Consider the following 4,705-nt stretch of genomic DNA (forward strand, 5'->3'; position numbering starts at 1 on the left):
ACTCCAGAGCATTTTGGTTGTCCTTTTAGATGTTTGGGAGTGCCTTGAGTCATAAAAATGGTTGCTTGATCTTTTCCTTTGGCCCATGCATGAGTTAAGTTTCATTAAGTGATGTAAAAGTTAAGGATTTTTGTTTTGAGCAATATCTAGCCATGCAAAGGTTTAAAGTCAGTGACTTTATGGTTTAAGACATTCTATAATGGTCAAATTTGAAGTTGGAATTAGTGTCTTTAAGGTTTAAGCTATAAAAGTTGGAATTTAGGGACTACGTAGAGTACATTGGGCACACTCCTTGCTACGCCCCGCGTTGCTAGGCCTATCCTCGATTTTTCTAGTTTGAGCAGCACGCCCCGCATATGTGCCGGACTGTTGACTTTTGCTGACTTTTGACTTTTGGTCAAACCTTGTGAGTTTTGGGCCATGGAGGGGTAAAATGGTCTTATCACCTCTTAGAGACTTAGTTATAGTTTATCAACTTGTGATTCAAGTTAGCAACCTTAATTATTAGTTAAGGTTATTTGGTGTGTTAATTAGGCGGAATCTAGTTCCGACAGTTCGAGTGTGAGTTTTATCAGTCATCTGTCAGGTGAGTCTCATTACTTATTCTTACTTGTGTGGTATGATAGATTTGTAGTTATATATGTGATGACCAGCTGGGTCTAACTGTTGCTATTGCGATATGTAATATTGTGTGTGTTGAGACTTCGAGTAATCTACAAGGTTGCTGATAACCCACTGGGTGTCTTGTTTGCCCACTGAGACTTCGAGTAGTCTCTAGGGTTGCTGATAACCTATAGTTGTGTATTTATGTTGAGCTATATGTGTATTTTAAGGAACTCACTAAGCTTTGTGTTTATAGTAGTTGATTATATGTGTTGCAAGTACTTCTGAGGATCACGGGGAAGCGAATGTCTGATTGTACACACTCGTTGGGAGATTTTGTTACTGGGCATTTTGTGGTACTCTGATATTTGCAGTGATGATTTGTATTTGATACTTGTGATTTTCTAATGATTCGGTTTATGAAGAAAAATTTGTGTAATTTGAAAATGAAAATTTTGGTTTGAAATTTGAGGCGTTACAATGTTCATTGTTGGCAGGTGTTTTTGGATCGTTTACCCACTAGATGGAACTTAAGTCGGAAGGGAGTTGAAGTTAACTCTTTAATGTGTCCATTTTTCTCGAATTCCCTTAGAAAGATTAACCGTGTCCTTTGGTTATGTATGCTCTCGGCTTCTTTATTGGACCGGATCTTTAAATATGTAGACTTTGTGCCTCCAGACACAGATAAGATTGTTGACATTTTTTGATGGCTCGATGACTCCAACCTCAACCCGATCAAGAATTCTACTCTTGATGTTATCTTTTGTGTTACTCTCCGAGTCATGTGGTACTTTAGGAACGACTCGGTGTTTGCAGAAAAGATTCCCCAAAAAGAAACTTTATTTCATAGCATAGTTGATTTCTCTTTTATGTGGTTTTTAAAATGAATAATAAGGTTAGAGTTTTTTTTGGAGTGATTGGCTCCACAACCCTTTTCTAGCTACATCTCTCTAAAAAAAATTTTGCTAGCTACTAGCGACTCCCCAAATAATAATTAAGTTGTTCGAAAAAAAATATAATATATGAACATGGTATTACAACACGCGAATATATTCAAACTTTTTTAGTTGTAATTTGAACTACAATTTTCATTGTATAATCAAAACCAAATTTTTACAACTTTATGAAATTGGAACAATTTATATTACAAATATAGAATAGGAAAACAAGCAAATAAATACGTACATTAAAGGTAAGCATTGACGACAAACAAACAAAACAACATGCTATCCTTGGTTATCCTTTATAAATCTTTTTAGGATTTATAAAGCAAACATCTGTGTCCAACAAAAGTAAATCAGTTTCTTGAAACCCCGTAATTGTGTAATAGTTCCAAATCAGACAGGAACAGTTCGGTTAGATGTAGTTTGCTCGACATCGTCATCTTGCTCATTCTCACCAGACAGTTCTTCAAGCGATTTGCCATTTGGTTCAGGGACTAAAAACGTGAACAGCATCCCTAAAAAGTTGATTACACCAAGAACGATGAGCGAGTTCTTGATTCCAATACCTGGTGGGTAACCAGCATCGGTCTTCTTAGGGTCAGCGCTCTGAGAAGCGTACAGAAATCCATAAGCACCAACTATCGCGCCTGCTTTGCCTGCGGCTGCAGAGATACCGTGGCAAGTGGACCTGAGCCTAGCCGGAAAGATTTCGGCAGGAACGACAAATGTGGTGGCATTAGGACCAAAGTTAGCAAAGAAAAACGTCAAAGAATAGATGATGATGAAGCCGATACGGTTGTCATGTAAGGTCCAATGGTGGTAAGGAATGGCGAGAGCGAACATGAAAACCGTCATAAAGAAAAATCCCATGAGTTGGATTGCGAAACGACCGATGATATCGATAAATGCAACTGTGAACCAGTATCCGGGAACAGTACTGCAAAGTGCGATAAGCGTTTGAGCTCTGGCCACCCTGAAAACCTCTCCAATGGCGTTCATTGTTGCTGCCGGAGGGATCCATCCGATGGCAGTGAAGACGTCTTTTTGGAAGAGATTTTGTGAGTAGAAAGCGATGTCAAGTAAAAACCAAGTACTAGTGGTTCCGAGCAAGTGGAGTCCATGGCGACGGAGGAATGCTTTTGAAAACAATCCGAATGAGTTTCTTTTATCCTGTGTAATTGTCTCTACCTTCTGTTCTTCGGCTTCAATGTCAACTTGCAAAACTCGAGCCATATCTGATGCGGCTTGTTTTGCGTTTTTTGCAACCAGAGCGGTGTAACGTGCAGTTTCGGGCATCTTCATACGCCAGTAATAAGTCATCGCTGCCGGAATAGCACCAAACATGAGTATGATACGCCAGACGTAGTCGGCTTGTACCGGAGTTGACAATAAAGCGTTGGTCGCATACGAAGGAGCACTAAATGCATGGTCAAAAGCAGCCGACACGACTAGCGCAACAATCCCACTGGCCAAAATCCCAAACCCTTGCATGGCGAAAACTGCAGCGATAAAGGCACCACGTGTCTTTTTGTTAGCGTATTCCGACATAATCGTTGCAGAGAGAGGATAATCACCACCGATACCAAACCCAAGCCAGAATCTAAAGAAACAAAGGCCAGCCATAACAGATCTGCGTTCCCTCCCAAACGAGAGCCCCGAAGCTAGGGAGCATATCACCATGACAGCCAAAGTCATACCGTAGACTTTTTTTCGGCCCATTTTATCACCAAGCCACCCGAAGAAGAGTTGACCGGCTAAGGTTCCGACAAGAGCAACAGCAGTGACCGAAGAGTTCACACCAGGGGGTAGAGTTCCGGGCTTCAGTGCACCCTCTCTGTGGTAGTAGATACGACCAAGCAATTTGGTGACGAGGGAAATTGCGAAGAGATCGTATGCGTCGGTGAAGAAACCCATTCCGGCGATGACAATTGCCGTGAAATGGTATAACTGGGTCTTCGCAGTATCAAGTGCATTGAGCACTTGCAGTTGCTCGCGAGGCATGGCTACTCTTTTCTTCCAAAACTACACCTACACTCAAGTATATAGAAAGTGAATGTTAATTTAGAAAAGATCAAAATACATATTCTATTGGATAATAATAATTACTGTAATAACTATAATTTATAAATAGTCTTTCTAATAGAAATATCTATGGAGAATTTAATATTTGCTTTATTGACGCTGAAAAATCAAATAAAATTCCAAAAAACAAATGAAGAAATTGTCATTAAACTGTTAAATGAGATATTAAAAATGCATGCTTGCCGGCTGTCACGAATGGTGACCTAATTGATTGGCCAACGTAACTGCTTTTGTTTGGTTGTTAACTAAAAGCCATGCATGCATGCATAACAGACAAGTGTGTGAATTGTGTTTTAAGATAACTTAATGAGATCTTACTCTATGAATTATCCGGGTGATCACTAAGTATATGGAAGGTAAAAAGCTTCATATGAAAAGCTACATTGTACTATATTTTCCGGGTGGTCACTAAGATGCATCTTGGGATATTTTACTTAATTTGTACTATATTTTAAGAAAAGCAACATTGTCTTACAAAAAAAAATAGGAAACAACGAGATCTAAAAAATAAAGAAAATAGAAAAACATTTGGTGAAATATTTAGAGGGAGAGAGCATATTATTAGTTTATATGTATACCTTTGTGAAGAGGGTTTCTTGCTCTGCGGTGGTGCTTTAGGGAGATAACGAATGTGAAGGAAGAAAAGGAGATGAGAAGAACATGTACTGAAGTCATGGGGTATTTAAAGACAAAAGACACAGAATCAGTGGAAGCATATAAGCATATGCTCTCAAATGCTAGCTTAGGTCAACGCTTGCACATTGCTTATCTAATGATCAAATTAATCACCTATCCGGTCAGCGCCTCCAGCTTGATAGATTTCTTCACTAAAATATTAGGGTATACAACACTTATTCCCGATCGAGTAAACATGATGTAATAGGATCTGGCTTTATTCAGTACGTACGGTTTTGGCTTCAGATTTTTAGGTTTTAATTTCCATTCTTGGCCCCATAGTTTTTTTTTTTTTTTAAAAACAATTCTCGCTTTGGTCCATTGTAGGTTAAAACAGGAATCAAATGGTTCTATTTTTAGTTGGTAATATATAATATGTCACGGAATCTGCCAGAAATAAT

General features: G+C 38.9%; 1 pseudogene across 1 annotated transcript; it reads right to left on the reverse strand.

Annotated features, from left to right (window-relative positions):
* Positions 1-1,735: 1,735 nt before the first annotated feature.
* LOC145093866 (low affinity inorganic phosphate transporter 1 pseudogene) lies at positions 1,736-4,267 on the reverse strand (annotated as a pseudogene). The gene is made up of 2 exons (XR_013703119.1): positions 4,208-4,267; positions 1,736-3,575 (listed from the first exon to the last, which is right to left on the reverse strand). The product of XR_013703119.1 is annotated as a low affinity inorganic phosphate transporter 1 pseudogene (transcript).
* Between the last annotated feature and the right edge of the window lie 438 nt (positions 4,268-4,705).

The sequence above is a fragment of the Lactuca serriola genome, chromosome 3 (assembly GCF_051521515.1).
Source record: "Lactuca serriola cultivar US96UC23 chromosome 3, Lser_US96UC23_V15, whole genome shotgun sequence".
NCBI lineage: Eukaryota > Viridiplantae > Streptophyta > Magnoliopsida > Asterales > Asteraceae > Lactuca > Lactuca serriola.